At 47.9% G+C, this 17,884-nt stretch overlaps 1 pseudogene across 1 annotated transcript; it reads left to right on the forward strand.

Moving 5' to 3' along the window:
- The first annotated feature begins 9,139 nt into the window (after window positions 1–9,139).
- Window positions 9,140–16,080, forward strand: LOC309622341 (uncharacterized protein C2orf78 pseudogene; annotated as a pseudogene). The gene is made up of 3 exons: window positions 9,140–9,223; window positions 12,112–12,803; window positions 14,151–16,080. The product of its transcript is annotated as an uncharacterized protein C2orf78 pseudogene (transcript).
- Window positions 16,081–17,884: the final 1,804 nt, after the last annotated feature.

The raw sequence follows: 17,884 nt of genomic DNA on the forward strand, positions 1-17,884 counted from the left end.
AACTTGGCTCCTGCCCGCAATCCTACGGCTCGGCGTCATACACAGGAAGTCGGGCCTCTGGGCAACCAGAAATGGGAATGGGACTGAAGGAGATTCAGCCCACAAATATCCGACCACCAGCTTCCACCTCTGCAGTCTGCCACCCTGTGTCTGCTCAACGCATCACAGAAACAAGTTTTCAAGGTGAGTATAACAAACGCCAGAGAAAGTTGAAGAATGAGGTCGGCACTCAAAAATGGGGTCAAATCGACAGCTGGGAAGGGGTGTAGAGGCAGGTAGAATTTAGATCCTGAGCCTTTAATAACCACTACCTTCGCTCAGTGCCCTCTGTTTTTAGACTCTCTATGAGAACACCTAGGGCTTCCCTGGTGGCGCCGTGGTTAAGAATCCGCCTGCCAATGCAATGCGGGGGACACGGGTTCGAGCCCTGGTCTGCGAAGATCCCACATGCCGTGCAGCAACTAAGCGCATGTGCCACAACGACGGAGCCTGCATTCTAGAGCCCGTGAGCCTCAACTACCGAAGCCCACGTGCCTACAGCCCATGCTCCGCAACAAGAGAAGCCACCGCGATGAGAAGCCCGCACACCGCAACCGAGAGTAGCCCCCGCTAGCCGCCAACTAGAGAAAGCCCGTGCACAGCAATGAGAGACCCAGTGCAGCCAAAAAAATAAATACGTAGAATAAATAAGTTCAAACAGTAAATAAATACATAAACATAAATTACAAAAAAAAGAACACCTAATGCAGGTGGGAAGGTGGGAGGGCCACTGTAGAGGTCATCTATGCTACATGTACAAGAACGCCGAGAGCACACCAATCGGTACCACACTTTTCACTGCTGTAGCCGATCGTTCCCCCTGTACTGCCACACTGTAGCACTCCCTTCCCTCATCTACTGCTATAGTCTCTTCGGAAGGTGTTTCAGAACTCTTGTTATGTGAGTGCCAGTTGAACTGTCCTCACTTCCTTCATTTATACCAGGATTGAAGACCTTGTGGTCCGAGATCCTGTCCAGAGAGCAAGCAGGCTAAGACTCTGTCTTTGTTGATGTGTTTCATCAGCAAGGGCTCTACCCCCTCTCCTAGTTCATGGTGTGACGTGTTCTTGGCCTCTCGGGAAAGTGGGGAGAATGGAAAGGACCCTATATGAGAATGCTAGGCTTTGTAAAACATTTCAGGTTTTTAAAAATAAGACTCATTTTGTATTGGACTTATAACAGTCCTATGAAATACAAAGCGAGCCGAGAATCAGTGACAGGAAAGGCTCACCAGTAAGAATTACAACAGTCACCGCTTACCTCGTAGCATACGGCACTGTCCGTGATCCTTAAGAAGAGTTAGTAGAAATGCCTTGCCCATCTTGCCCCTGAACCCCTTGAAAGGTACATGACTGCTGTGTTGGTGTTTAGGGGGAGCATCTCACTTACCAGGGACTGACTTCTCCCTTGATCCCTTTGTAGGGATGGAGACCTCCCCCCTGGTGATGAAAAATTCCCTGGGATTGCAACCTCCAAGCCAGACGTTTTGTGTGACACAAAGTCAAGAACTCCCCAAGTCCTGCAGTAGCAGAAACAGCCACATACTTGAGAGTAACCCACCATCTGAACTTGGGGACATTTCAGTGACAGCTCCAGTCCAGAGTGCCAGGCGTCTCCTGGCCCTGCCTCCAGCTCCAAGCCAGGGACAAATAGAGAGTAAGCACGTGGATGATATCAAAACCAAGCTTTCAAAGCCTCTGGATGCCTACCAGATCCCAACAGAGAACCAAGATCCTCCACTACTCCCTTTAGGAATCCCTGATATTCACCAGCCGCTGGCCTGCACCGATCCCCTCAGCCAAGAGGAGCAGCCTGGTTCTGAAAATGCTGATCTGGGAGAGAACAGCCGGAGTCGTCAGGACCTAGGGACACTTGAAAATGGGATTGAACCTAGCAGTGGTCTTGCAGACATTACTACACTGGCGGAGGATATTCACCTTCCCCAGCTCTTTAATCCTTTGAAAGATCTTGATCAATCCCAAGGTCCCAACGTGATCAAAGCTAAAGACACCAGAGCCATTAAGGTGAATCAGGTGCAGGAAAAGCCAAGTGTCATAAAGGTTCCCTCTGATCAACCCAGGAAGAACAAACAGAAAGCCTCTGAGCCTATCAGTGGCGCTCCCAAGGCCAAAATCCAGCCAAAGAATCCAGAGTGCCTGTTAGGGGGAGAAGTGGTTACATGCCACGCTGCAGTCAGTGACAGGGCTCCTGTGAACACGGCCAAGCACTCTCAAGGCAAACCTCAGAAAGCTGCATCCAGAAAGATCAGCAAAACTAAGAGCCACGGGCAGGAAAAGACCAAAAGGACCAGAGGGAGAAACAAGGCTGAGGAGAACAAGCAGTCAGGGAACAAAGTCAAGGCAGAAGAGAAGCCAGCAATCCCCCACACGAAGCGAAAGGAACACCAAACTGAGCTTCTCCAACAGAGCTTTCAAAAGCCTCGAACCTCCCTTGGCGTGCGCATGCTGGAGTCTGTGAAGGTTCTTCATGCGCTGGGGAAGAAGAATGAGACGAAAACTGGGCGCTCTTCCTGTCGGCTCTTGGGAAAGTCAAGCAACCCCAAAGACCCCCAGCCACCCCCAGCTATCCAGCCATGGCGGCATACCCCACGTGAGGGGAAGGGTCCTGAGAAAACGCAAGTCCAAGCCCAGAAACCAGACAGCAGTGCTGAAACAGAGTGTCCGTCTCCAGCCCAGTATGAGCGGCCTCCTCCTGGGAAGGTCAAGTTGATACCTCTGCCTTTTTCTGCCTGGGACAAGCCTCAAGCTCGACCCGCTCCTCGGAGGCCACAGTCTCTGGCCTCACATCGGCCTGCTGGGGCTTACCGTGCCCAGCCTGGTTCTACTGACTCAGCTCAACCTGCTGCAGCCAATTCATCCCAGCCAGCTCCTGCCTCTTTGCCAGGCCCCGCCAAACCAGCTCAGCCAACTGTGACCAACCCAACCCAACCGGCTTGGCCCAACCATACCCAGCCTCGTGTCCCTCAGTCTGCTGCTCCTAGGCCTGCACCCTCCAAAACTTCATCTGGCGCTCCTCTCCAGCGGGAGCCTGTTCCCCCTGCTGTGAATAAGCGCCAGTCCCCACCCAAGCTCCAAACCCACTTTCTACTCCAAGACTTCAGCAAGCAACGAGTTCCATGGAGGGAACCCAACGTGCCTGAGCCAGTCATGTCAAAGCCCATCGAACAAGAGCAGAGGCCAGAGCGAGAGGCCATGAAGAGGCGGGCTCAACAACAACGGGAGAATGCTGCCAGATACACCTCTTCGGGCAAGCTGCAATTTTTCACCGAGAGGGAAAACGAAATGGAAATTGCCGACTACTACGGATACGTCAAGTGAGAGCTGCTAGGATTCTTGGTGCCACCTTGGCTACCAGCTGTTCTTCCATACACAGGTAAGACAGGTATAGAACTGAGTAAGTAAATGGAATACAATTAATAGACGAGTAACAAACCTTTCGAATTTTCAGATGCTGCTAACTGGGGCGTGAGAAAGGAAGGACTGAAAGTTGGATGGGAGAATGAAGGAAAGGGGTAAAAACTGAGCAAAGAGGAAGGAACTTGGCCCAGGGCTAGGAAGGCCAAAAGAGACGTATGGATTTAGGAAAGGAAGCAGGAGCGAGGATGAAATGGCAGAAGTAAAAAGCAGGGTCAGAGGTCTGGGTTGAAAGAACACAATTGGAGTAGAGTTGAAGGTGACAGAAGATGAGTCTAGGTTTACTAGGAGAAATAGAAAAAGTCTCTCGGGGACGCTGGCCTTAAGTCTCACAACCACCAGATAGGTATTTCAGAAAACAAGAGGTTCAGGACACATCTCTGAAAGGTCTGAGTTGCCTTATTCAGGTGTGACTGTAGTGGGGGAATAGGGAAATCTACCAGAGAAGTGGCTAGGGCTCAGAGTTATCCTAGGGGCAGCTGACGACAGGGGCAGAGCCAAGGGAACTGCTGGATCAGGAGGCCCACGAACAAAGCAGGGGCATAGCCGCCTGTCACTTCCCTGCCAGGAAGGAAGCCAGGTATATTACTGTAACCAAGGCACACTGGGGTCTTTACTGTATGGAGAACTTGGCTCCTGCCCGCAATCCTACGGCTCGGCGTCACACACAGGAAGTAGGGCCTCTGGGCAACCAGAAATGGGAATGGGACTGAAGGAGATTCAGCCCACAAATATCCGACCACCAGCTTCCACCTCTGCAGTCTGCCACCCTGTGTCTGCTCAACGCATCACAGAAACAAGTTTTCAAGGTGAGTATACAGACGGCAGAGAAAAGTTGAACAATGAGGTCAGCATTCAAAAATGGGGTCAAATCGACAGCTGGGAAGGGGTGTAGAGACAGGTAGAATTTAGATCCTGAGCCTTTAATAACCACTACCTTCTCTCAGTGCTCTCTGTTTTTAGACTCTATATGAGAACACCTAGGGCTTCCCTGGTGGCGCCTGCCAATGCAGGGGACACGGGTTCGAGCCCTGGTCTGCGAAGATCCCACATGCCGTGCAGCAACTAAGCGCATGTGCCACGACGACGGAGCCTGCATTCTAGAGCCCGTGAGCCTCAACTACCGAAGCCCACGTGCCTACAGCCCATGCTCCGCAACAAGAGAAGCCACCGCGATGAGATGCCCGCACACCGCAACCGAGAGTAGCCCCCGCTAGCCGCCAACTAGAGAAAGCCCGTGCACAGCAATGAGAGACCCAGTGCGGCCAAAAACATAAATACGTAGAATAAATAAGTTCAAACAGTAAATAAATACATAAACATAAATTACAAAAAAAAAGAACACCTAATGCAGGTGGGAAGGTGGGAGGGCCACCGTAGAGGTCATCTATGCTACATGTACAAGAATCCCGAGAGCACACCAATCGGTACCACACTTTTCACTGCTGTAGCCGATCGTTCCCCCTGTACTGCCACACTGTAGCACTCCCTTCCCTCATCTACTGCTATAGTCTCTTCGGAAGGTGTTTCAGAACTCTTGTTATGAGAGTGCCAGTTGAACTGTCCTCACTTCCTTCATTTATACCAGGATTGAAGACCTTGTGGTCCGAGATCCTGTCCAGAGAGCAAGCAGGCTAAGGCTCTGTCTTTGTTGATGTATTTCATCAGAAAGGGCTCTACCCCCTCTCCTAGTTCATGGTGTGAAGTGTTCTTGGCCCCTCGGGAAAGTGGGGAGAATGGAAAGGACCCTATATGAGAATGCTAGGCTCTGTAAAACATTTCAGGTTTTTAAAAATAAGACTCATTTTGTATTGGACTGACAACAGTCCTATGAAATACAAAGAAAGCCGAGAATCAGTGACAGGAAAGGATCACCAGTAAGAACTACAGCAGTCACCGCTTACCTCGTAGCATAGGGCACTGTCCGTGATCCTTAAGAAGAGTTAGTAGAAATGCCTTGCCCATCTTGCCCCTGAACCCCTTGAAAGGTACACGACTGCTGTGTTGGTGTTTAGGGGGAGCATCTCACTTACCAGGGACTGACTTCTCCCTTGATTCCTCTGTAGTGATGGAGACTTCCCCGCTGATGAAAAATTCCCTGGGATTGCAACCTCCAAGCCAGACAGCTTTCCTATGGAATGACAGAGAACTTGTCAAGGTGAAACACCAGTCTGCGGGAGAAAGGGAGGAAGAGAATGATGGAAATCGTTTCTGGGAAACTATTTTTACATTATGTGTTGTTTGTTCCCGGTAAATAAACTGAAATCTTCTTAACAGTACAACAAAATCTAAACCACTAAAGCCAACAATACAGGAGTATAACGTTCGACAAAAATTTCTTTGGCTGCGCAGCATGTGGGATCTTAGCTCCCCAACCAGGGATTGAACCCACGCCTGCTGCATTGGAAGCGCAGAGTCTTCACCACGGGACCACCGGGGAAGTCCCAGGACTATCACTTTTAAAGGAGAAGGTACAAACCCCTCGGTTCTATGAACTGGAGATTTTTAGTAAGAAGTCAATATATTTGTTGTTAGGCACATTTTATGTTAGGCTGTCTCCCTGCACAGGATGCAGGCGCCTTGAGAATGGAAGTCATATCCCTCTATAGTACGTCCCTCTTCTTTCTGCTTTGCAGTTTGCTGCTCCACTTGCTCAACCCCACCTAGTAATAACCTATACTTCCCTTGTTCCTGTTTTCCCATCTGGAAAACAGACAAAAGGCAACCAAACAACGCAAAGGTCTCAACAAATAAGGGATATCCAAAACCAGAGATGGCCAGAACTTCTGTACCCCTGATGAAATAGTCCTCATACAAAACCTGATAATCAAATTCCTTAATGCTAGGAATCACAGTGAAAAATAGTATCTGAACTGACTTCTGTCAGATGAGTGAGAACTAAGGTTAATTCAGTGTATCTGAAGCATAGAAAGTGAGGGCAAAAGTGGCACAAGATGGGACTAGAGAAGCAGAGAGGATTCTAGACCACGCAGAGTCTTAAAGGCCAACAGTGTGTTTTCTATTCTCAAAACAATGCTTGTGAGCGATGTTTATGAGCAACGTTCCAACTTGCTTTGAAGGTTTCTTGTGTGAAGAGTGGATTGGAAGGAAACAAGATATATGGACACTAGTTAGGACCTAATCGCAACAGACAGGCAAGTTCAGTATTAGGAAGTTGAGGAAGAGCTGGCTGACAGATTCCAAAGAAATTCAGGAGATGAACTGAAGCGGGCTTAATGGGGTAGGAGATGGAGGAAAGGAAGGTCTTAGGGAATTCAAGGGTTTACTGCACACATGAGCAAAGTCTCAAAATTAATCATTTGAACGTACAGAGGCGGATCTCCCAAATGACACCGGTTAGGAAGCAACGGTACGCCCTTTAGAATTCCTAGAGACAACACAAATCAACTGTTTCGATGGAAAATTCGGCGGGACTCTTGATTTCCATGGGAATACAGAGAAAAGAGACACTGATCTGGCTTGCAGGTATATTTAGGAAGTTGTTAGCCGGACATCACCTACTAGTATCATGTAAGTAGGCCGTCCGAAGTAGGAAGCTTAGGGGAAAAACCTGGAGGAAAACTTAAAAGCTTAAGCCACACCTCTACACTACACCACCTTTCACAATTTCTTCTCAGATAAGCATCATCCCCATCAGTGAAGAAACTCGTTCGTACCTCATAATAGGAAAAACAGGCCTAAAGATTCAATGTGTGTCTTGGGAGGTCCCATCTATGCGATATCTTCCTGGGACCAGAAAAGGCCCCAGGAAGATCCATCTCTGCACCCCTGAAAGCTTACCACCAAGGAAAATGACTAGGTCCATAGATTTCCTCCCTCAAACCAGCTTACCTCACACATAGATCATTAGCAACTCCGCCCTTACTCACATTATCACAGTCACAAGAGTGGTTAGGGAGAAAAGCACTAACCAGGGGAACTAAAACAGAGGCAATCCAGGCCAAGCTGGGCTGGTGGCAGATATCTTGCTCCTTACGCTCGGGTGCATAATGCGACTCACCACAGTGCCTTTTTCACAGACCCTTTTGAACGTTTCTCCACAGAATCCAACAGCTCAAGTTAGTTCATGACGCTTCAAGGTCAACAATCGTCAAGAGAAAAACATGCAATATGTCTTACAATGTTGGATTCCTTACAAACAGGACAAGGAGATAACCATGTAGACAAAACCAGAGCATTTGAAAACATCTGTATTCTACAAACACACCAGTGAATGCTATAAATAAGGTACTATGACATAAAACAAAATGAAAACTAGATGTGAGACTGTTCTCTTCAGTGTACAGACTTCATGGCAGTTGCTGCACACTATCTAGCTACTTAGATCTTTAACTCTCTGTTCTGTTAATACCAAATGAGGCCCAAGTGTGTCAACCTGTTTCCCACAGAAACCAAAAAGTCTACATGCATCTCTTTTCTCCTGTGCCCTTTCACCTTACCTGCTCCCAATTCTCCACCAACGTCCTCCTCTTTCTCTAATTATTCTCCTCTTCATTTTGCTTGGCCTTGCCCCCAAGCATGCAAGACAGAGAGTCCTAGAGGTCCAAGATTCTAGAGTGGCTGTTTGCAAGGCGGAGGAGATTACAGTAACTGCCACACTGTATATACTTCTGTGCAAAGAAAAAGGGACAGTGTTCAGAATGTCTCTCACATATAACAAGAGCTGGAGATGGCAGGATACCTGTGTGGCCCAAGGAACTAGAGCTAGCAAATTATGGGCCAAACAATTGCAACCAAAGGCTGGAAGAGGAAAGGTCTGCAACCAGCTCTGTCTCCTAGCTCTCTGGTATTTGCTGCCAACGGGCAGAGTCTATTTCGTGAAGCATCAAGCACTGAAAAGAAGACTCCTGCTGCTGGAAGTTGACAGGAAGTAACGTCCAATGCAAGATCAAGGCTTGTCCTCGAAGCAATGCCCATAATGGAAGAGAAAAAAAAAAGAGAAAGCGGAAGAGAAATGTTAAGTCGCAAGTCCAACCTGGCCCCCAGCCTAGCCCAGCCCAAGGAAGGTAGGAGTCAAGGAGAAGAAACTAAAAGAGAAGAGCCTTGGACCACAACATTCTCCACAAGGTACACTCAAGAAACTTCACCCTACTCTTGAACCAAGTTACAAAGAGAGCTTCTTAATCCCTACTTTGGCTCCTTAAAAGCTGCTATCAGTTCACTCATTAGACACATATGATTTCAGAACAACTGTAATAGTTCAAACTAGATGGCTCTTTCCTTCCTAAGGATTATTAATTAAAGAAGATCTATATAGCTCTAAGTATATGATACATAAAATAGAATACTCTGTAGAATATAAGTAACTCTTAGTTCAGTGTATTAATGAACGTCTGTAAGAAATGTGGCAATGATTTCCCTAATGGAAGAGCCTGGGGGAGGTAAATCTGTCTTCTAGGATTTCCTCCTCCCCAAAGCTCAGAAACTCAGGTGTTGTTTTAGCTCTCCTACACTCTCTTCACCCAAGCCCGCCTTCCTGTTGGGGATCGGACCTCCCTATTGGCTCTCTCATACCTTTCAACTGCCTGCTTTGTGACATCACTCTCCTACCAAACCTACTACCACTTGGTAGAGTCTTGGGGTTTCCGTGGAGCTGTTTGGACCAGTAACCAGTGACCTCTGTACTGGACACGTGCGCCGTTCAGCTGCAGCCACTCGGACATCCTCTAGTGTTGTCTCCTCATCCCTGGTACCTGCAGTGGATGCTTCCTCTTCTCTGACCATGTCAGGTAAGAAAAGAAACTTTGGAAAGTTTTGCGTTCGATTCTTTTGCCCCTAAATTGAGTAGGAGATTCAAAATAGCATGGAATAATGAGGGAAAGTATTGAACTACACGTCTGGAGACCTAATTTCACTTTTGACTTTGACGTTTACTATCTGTGTGACTTTGGACAAATCACTGGCTGTCTCACAAAGCCTGTTGCTTTCCTTAACTGTTACGTTAGGATACCACGTTGGGTTGATCACTCTGATCCCCTTCTTTTCCAGTATTGAGCCTTAAAGGGTACCCATGTAGAAAACGAAATCAGACACTTCTCAAGAGTGTTTCAACAGAAACATAGAAAAGCCAGGGGACATAGAAAACTAGCAATATATACCAAGATGTTTCATCTCTAATGGTCTCCCTCCACTAGGATTTCGACTAGTTGAAAAGAGAGAATAGGGAGAGAGGATGGAGAGTACTGGGCTCTACAGGGAGGCACAGAGTCGAGCGTAAGGAAGTTTAGGATGGTTTTCAGTAGCACAGGCCAACAGGCACCAAGAGATGGGAGAAAATGTAAGAATGAAGAGGGAAAGCATAGAGGAGCTCTCAAGAAAAACGGAGTTTGCAATGGAATGCTGATGGGAACCAAAGATTTTCAATTAAAGCAGAAACAGCACAGAGGGAAACCTGCTCAGAGCAGGGCAAAACCAAGTTGATGGTAGCAAACCCTTACATTAACAGACTAAGAAGGAAAGTAAGGCCAGAACAGGGGATCACCAGGAAAGGCAGCTTATCAGAAAAGTCATACTCCGTTTTCTTTCTTTTATTGCCTCTCTGAATACAGTTGGCCACTTGACAGTTTTGAATATAAACATTTTAGAAATACGTTTTAGAAATGATGCCTCCTATAAACAAGCAACCACAGTGGTTATCTAGGGGGCTGCTTTTCAGTGTTTTATTCTTTCTAATTTTTAAACTAGGTAGACATTTCACCAATTCAACATTTTAAGTGATATCTTCTAAATTGAATCAGAAGGACTATTTTCCTTGGTGTGATATGTAGGTTCTAAGGCAAGGCTGCTTTTCATTTTTACAGTTATTTCCTTCCTAACACAGAGAGCACATTGATCAACAGCCATCGTTCGCTTGTAGAGCTTAGCTACCGAAGAAGAAGAAGAAAAAGTCAAGCCCCACATCTCTAATTCCCCCCACTTAGGGAATTCCCTGGCGGTCCAGTGCTTAGGACTCGGTGCTTTCACGGCCAGGGCCACGCGGCGCGGCCAAAGAAACAAAACAAACAAACATCCACGTTTATCGAAAACCATATTGTGGAGTCCTGTGGATTTTCTTACATTTGAAAATCTTTTTTAATTGGATTCTAGGCATGATGGTTTTTTGAGGTTTTGGGATGCCATCTTCTTGGATGCTGAAGATGATTCTAATCTAAGTTCTAGGATAAATCCAAAAACCTTCCTGATACATTTTAAGCTTCCTTTCTGCTTATTATATAAGCTATATTCATTGAAATATATATTTCTCCTAGGCTTAATACCTCTTACTTGCTGGGTAAAAATATGAAGGAGCACAATAATGAAACTCTTTTACACTTATTATTTTGCTGTCTGCTTCGTACCGGTTTTCATTGAAATACTTGTCTATATGTGTTGTGGCTACCTATACATGCACATTTATTGCATTCTGTTGCTTGTTATGCATTTTTTACTGACATACCTTCTCTGTCTGTATGCATTGGCTAGGAATTCATTCACCTCTATCACCTCCATCGTGTCTTCTGGTTAATAGTATTCACTAAAATAGAGTGGGCAAAATTCACTTTCATAATATTGCATGGATGGTACAGAATGCCATTTGTTAGTAAATTCATTAGGCTTCGATACTTGCCACATACCCCAGTTTTCATTAATATCTATGGATTTCTTTTTCGTTAACGTAATATGCTTGTCATGATTTTTCTTTGTCTTTCTAGAACTTATTGTATCTTCCTCCATATAAATCATACGCAATAGATCAGCTTATTCATCTATTAATTATTACTGCTATTATTATTGGTGGTGGTGTTATAACCACTTTACAGGTGAGGAATCTGAAGTAATCAGATAACTCTTCCCTTTCCAAAAGCACTTAAGAAATCCACTTTCGGGTAATCATTTTGAGGTAGGATGAGAAACCAGGCTTGAAGAGGGCAAAAATGACTCTTTCAATTCACCAGTTGGACTGAGCTGTACGTCACCTCTAGGTAATAGCGTGGGAACTGCACAAGCAAAGGGAGACACTGAAGACGACAATGGTAACAGCCGTACTGTTTTCTAATGGACAAAAAAAATGCCTATATTATAAGTTCTATTTCTCCTGCTTTCTGGCAGTATCATGCTCAGAGTGGAGTCCTGGCAAGGAAGTCAGGATACTTAGGTTCTGAAACCTGGTAATGATACTAACATAATGAGAGAACTTGAACAAGTCAACCCGACCTCTCTGAGCCTCAGTTTCCTTACTCACGAAATGAGACTGAGAACATCGAAGTTCTCTAAGGGCCTCCTAGTTCTAAAATGCTTCCAGTCTAGGAAATAGCATAGAAGTCAATACGAGTGCAGGCTGAAGGGAAAGACAGGGCAGGGAGAAGGTTGCTTCCAGCCTAGAGAACAATCTCTGAACCACACCACTTGGCTCTTCTGCCCGTCTGTGCCCAAGATGGGAGCACAGGCAGTTAATAGAGAAGAGTGGAAAACTGCTCAGTCCTTACAGCCATCATCAACTGTCTGATTTTGGGTTTCTCAGGAAGTAGTGATAGTAGAGGTGTCCTGATAGCAAGAACCTTCAGATGATGCCGTTCCTCAAACGTAGTGAGAATTTCTCAACCTCCCTGAGTTTTTCATGACCCTCTTGTTCTTACAGAAAATTTCCAACATCCATCTCTACTTGGAACTCTAGATTCTCTGCAGCATTCTCCTCCTGTGGTGAGCAATGCAACTTCCCTAACACGAAGTGTCTGCAACTTCTCCAGAGTCTCTGCCCCTGCCGTCAGTTCGGCATCGGCTACCGGTACCCCTTTCCAGACACTCATGGGTAGTGCCTACCTTTACCAACATTCTAGCACGACTATGTTATCTGGAGTTACTGACCACAGCCAGATCTCCACTTCAGCTGCTTCCTATCCAGGTGTTCTTGAGTGGGACATCACAGCAAGCACTGAAAAGAATTCTTCTTCACTCGGAGACTTTACTCTGGCACTCACTGACCGCCACACAGCTGCCTCCTCCATGTTTCTGGCAGCCCAGTATGATAAAACTTCAGACGCCAAGAACATGGTCCCTCTACATCCATCGCTTTCTGCCAGCCTTGCTCAGGGAACACCATCTCAGATTCCAAATCAGGGGCAGAGCCGCCTGCCACTTCCCTGCCAGGAAGGGAGCCAGGTATATTACTATAACCAAGGCACACTGGGGTCTTTACTGTATGGAGAACTTGGCTCCTGCCCGCAATCCTACGGCTCGGCGTCATACACAGGAAGTCGGGCCTCTGGGCAACCAGAAATGGGAATGGGACCGAAGGAGATTCAGCCCACAAATATCCGACCACCAGCTTCCACCTCTGCAGTCTGCCACCCTGTGTCTGCTCAACGCATCACAGAAACAAGTTTTCAAGGTGAGTATAACAAACGCCAGAGAAAGTTGAAGAATGAGGTCGGCATTCAAAAATGGGGTCAAATCGACAGCTGGGAAGGGGTGTAGAGGCAGGTAGAATTCAGATCCTGAGCCTTTAATAACCACTACCTTCGCTCAGTGCCCTCTGTTTTTAGACTCTCTATGAGAACACCTAGGGCTTCCCTGGTGGCGCCGTGGTTAAGAATCCGCCTGCCAATGCAATGCGGGGGACACGGGTTCGAGCCCTGGTCTGCGAAGATCCCACATGCCGTGCAGCAACTAAGCGCATGTGCCACAACGACGGAGCCTGCATTCTAGAGCCCGTGAGCCTCAACTACCGAAGCCCACGTGCCTACAGCCCATGCTCCGCAACAAGAGAAGCCACCGCGATGAGAAGCCCGCACACCGCAACCAAGAGTAGCCCCCGCTAGCCGCCAACTAGAGAAAGCCCGTGCACAGCAATGAGAGACCCAGTGCAGCCAAAAACATAAATACGTAGAATAAATAAGTTCAAACAGTAAATAAATACATAAACATAAATTACAAAAAAAAAAGAACACCTAATGCAGGTGGGACGGTGGGAGGGCCACTGTAGAGGTCATCTATGCTACATGTACAAGAACCCCGAGAGCACACCAATCGGTACCACACTTTTCACTGCTGTAGCCGATCGTTCCCCCTGTACTGCCACACTGTAGCACTCCCTTCCCTCATCTACTGCTATAGTCTCTTCGGAAGGTGTTTCAGAACTCTTGTTATGAGAGTGCCAGTTGAACTGTCCTCACTTCCTTCATTTATACCAGGATTGAAGACCTTGTGGTCCGAGATCCTGTCCAGAGAGCAAGCAGGCTAAGACTCTGTCTTTGTTGATGTGTTTCATCAGCAAGGGCTCTACCCCCTCTCCTAGTTCATGGTGTGACGTGTTCTTGGCCTCTCGGGAAAGTGGGGAGAATGGAAAGGACCCTATATGAGAATGCTAGGCTTTGTAAAACATTTCAGGTTTTTAAAAATAAGACTCATTTTGTATTGGACTTATAAACAGTCCTATGAAATACAAAGCGAGCCGAGAATCAGCGACAGGAAAGGCTCACCAGTAAGAATTACAACAGTCACCGCTTACCTCGTAGCATAGGGCACTGTCCGTGATCCTTAAGAAGAGTTAGTAGAAATGCCTTGCCCATCTTGCCCCTGAACCCCTTGAAAGGTACACGACTGCTGTGTTGGTGTTTAGGGGGAGCATCTCACTTACCAGGGACTGACTTCTCCCTTGATCCCTTTGTAGGGATGGAGACCTCCCCCCTGGTGATGAAAAATTCCCTGGGATTGCAACCTCCAAGCCAGACGTTTTGTGTGACACAAAGTCAAGAACTCCCCAAGTCCTGCAGTAGCAGAAACAGCCACATACTTGAGAGTAACCCACCATCTGAACTTGGGGACATTTCAGTGACAGCTCCAGTCCAGAGTGCCAGGCGTCTCCTGGCCCTGCCTCCAGCTCCAAGCCAGGGACAAATAGAGAGTAAGCACGTGGATGATATCAAAACCAAGCTTTCAAAGCCTCTGGATGCCTACCAGATCCCAACAGAGAACCAAGATCCTCCACTACTCCCTTTAGGAATCCCTGATATTCACCAGCCGCTGGCCTGCACCGATCCCCTCAGCCAAGAGGAGCAGCCTGGTTCTGAAAATGCTGATCTGGGAGAGAACAGCCGGAGTCGTCAGGACCTAGGGACACTTGAAAATGGGATTGAACCTAGCAGTGGTCTTGCAGACATTACTACACTGGCGGAGGATATTCACCTTCCCCAGCTCTTTAATCCTTTGAAAGATCTTGATCAATCCCAAGGTCCCAACGTGATCAAAGCTAAAGACACCAGAGCCATTAAGGTGAATCAGGTGCAGGAAAAGCCAAGTGTCATAAAGGTTCCCTCTGATCAACCCAGGAAGAACAAACAGAAAGCCTCTGAGCCTATCAGTGGCGCTCCCAAGGCCAAAATCCAGCCAAAGAATCCAGAGTGCCTGTTAGGGGGAGAAGTGGTTACATGCCACGCTGCAGTCAGTGACAGGGCTCCTGTGAACACGGCCAAGCACTCTCAAGGCAAACCTCAGAAAGCTGCATCCAGAAAGATCAGCAAAACTAAGAGCCACGGGCAGGAAAAGACCAAAAGGACCAGAGGGAGAAACAAGGCTGAGGAGAACAAGCAGTCAGGGAACAAAGTCAAGGCAGAAGAGAAGCCAGCAATCCCCCACACGAAGCGAAAGGAACACCAAACTGAGCTTCTCCAACAGAGCTTTCAAAAGCCTCGAACCTCCCTTGGCGTGCGCATGCTGGAGTCTGTGAAGGTTCTTCATGCGCTGGGGAAGAAGAATGAGACGAAAACTGGGCTCTCTTCCTGTCGGCTCTTGGGAAAGTCAAGCAACCCCAAAGACCCCCAGCCACCCCCAGCTATCCAGCCATGGCGGCATACCCCACGTGAGGGGAAGGGTCCTGAGAAAACGCAAGTCCAAGCCCAGAAACCAGACAGCAGTGCTGAAACAGAGTGTCCGTCTCCAGCCCAGTATGAGCGGCCTCCTCCTGGGAAGGTCAAGTTGATACCTCTGCCTTTTTCTGCCTGGGACAAGCCTCAAGCTCGACCCGCTCCTCGGAGGCCACAGTCTCTGGCCTCACATCGGCCTGCTGGGGCTTACCGTGCCCAGCCTGGTTCTACTGACTCAGCTCAACCTGCTGCAGCCAATTCATCCCAGCCAGCTCCTGCCTCTTTGCCAGGCCCCGCCAAACCAGCTCAGCCAACTGTGACCAACCCAACCCAACCGGCTTGGCCCAACCATACCCAGCCTCGTGTCCCTCAGTCTGCTGCTCCTAGGCCTGCACCCTCCAAAACTTCATCTGGCGCTCCTCTCCAGCGGGAGCCTGTTCCCCCTGCTGTGAATAAGCGCCAGTCCCCACCCAAGCTCCAAACCCACTTTCTACTCCAAGACTTCAGCAAGCAACGAGTTCCATGGAGGGAACCCAACGTGCCTGAGCCAGTCATGTCAAAGCCCATCGAACAAGAGCAGAGGCCAGAGCGAGAGGCCATGAAGAGGCGGGCTCAACAACAACGGGAGAATGCTGCCAGATACACCTCTTCGGGCAAGCTGCAATTTTTCACCGAGAGGGAAAACGAAATGGAAATTGCCGACTACTACGGATACGTCAAGTGAGAGCTGCTAGGATTCTTGGTGCCACCTTGGCTACCAGCTGTTCTTCCATACACAGGTAAGACAGGTATAGAACTGAGTAAGTAAATGGAATACAATTAATAGACGAGTAACAAACCTTTCGAATTTTCAGATGCTGCTAACTGGGGCGTGAGAAAGGAAGGACTGAAAGTTGGATGGGAGAATGAAGGAAAGGGGTAAAAACTGAGCAAAGAGGAAGGAACTTGGCCCAGGGCTAGGAAGGCCAAAAGAGACGTATGGATTTAGGAAAGGAAGCAGGAGCGAGGATGAAATGGCAGAAGTAAAAAGCAGGGTCAGAGGTCTGGGTTGAAAGAACACAATTGGAGTAGAGTTGAAGGTGACAGAAGATGAGTCTAGGTTTACTAGGAGAAATAGAAAAAGTCTCTCGGGGACGCTGGCCTTAAGTCTCACAACCACCAGATAGGTATTTCAGAAAACAAGAGGTTCAGGACACATCTCTGAAAGGTCTGAGTTGCCTTATTCAGGTGTGACTGTAGTGGGGGAATAGGGAAATCTACCAGAGAAGTGGCTAGGGCTCAGAGTTATCCTAGGGGCAGCTGACGACAGGGGCAGAGCCAAGGGAACTGCTGGATCAGGAGGCCCACGAACAAAGCAGGGGCATAGCCGCCTGTCACTTCCCTGCCAGGAAGGAAGCCAGGTATATTACTGTAACCAAGGCACACTGGGGTCTTTACTGTATGGAGAACTTGGCTCCTGCCCGCAATCCTACGGCTCGGCGTCACACACAGGAAGTAGGGCCTCTGGGCAACCAGAAATGGGAATGGGACTGAAGGAGATTCAGCCCACAAATATCCGACCACCAGCTTCCACCTCTGCAGTCTGCCACCCTGTGTCTGCTCAACGCATCACAGAAACAAGTTTTCAAGGTGAGTATACAGACGGCAGAGAAAAGTTGAACAATGAGGTCAGCATTCAAAAATGGGGTCAAATCGACAGCTGGGAAGGGGTGTAGAGACAGGTAGAATTTAGATCCTGAGCCTTTAATAACCACTACCTTCTCTCAGTGCTCTCTGTTTTTAGACTCTATATGAGAACACCTAGGGCTTCCCTGGTGGCGCCTGCCAATGCAGGGGACACGGGTTCGAGCCCTGGTCTGCGAAGATCCCACATGCCGTGCAGCAACTAAGCGCATGTGCCACGACGACGGAGCCTGCATTCTAGAGCCCGTGAGCCTCAACTACCGAAGCCCACGTGCCTACAGCCCATGCTCCGCAACAAGAGAAGCCACCGCGATGAGATGCCCGCACACCGCAACCGAGAGTAGCCCCCGCTAGCCGCCAACTAGAGAAAGCCCGTGCACAGCAATGAGAGACCCAGTGCGGCCAAAAACATAAATACGTAGAATAAATAAGTTCAAACAGTAAATAAATACATAAACATAAATTACAAAAAAAAAGAACACCTAATGCAGGTGGGAAGGTGGGAGGGCCACCGTAGAGGTCATCTATGCTACATGTACAAGAACCCCGAGAGCACACCAATCGGTACCACACTTTTCACTGCTGTAGCCGATCGTTCCCCCTGTACTGCCACACTGTAGCACTCCCTTCCCTCATCTACTGCTATAGTCTCTTCGGAAGGTGTTTCCGAACTCTTGTTATCAGAGTGCCAGTTGAACTGTCCTCACTTCCTTCATTTATACCAGGATTGAAGACCTTGTGGTCCGAGATCCTGTCCAGAGAGCAAGCAGGCTAAGGCTCTGTCTTTGTTGATGTATTTCATCAGAAAGGGCTCTACCCCCTCTCCTAGTTCATGGTGTGAAGTGTTCTTGGCCTCTCGGGAAAGTG

This window comes from Balaenoptera borealis (genome assembly GCF_965194805.1).
Source record: "Balaenoptera borealis genome assembly, contig: HAP1_SCAFFOLD_2202, whole genome shotgun sequence".
NCBI lineage: Eukaryota > Metazoa > Chordata > Mammalia > Artiodactyla > Balaenopteridae > Balaenoptera > Balaenoptera borealis.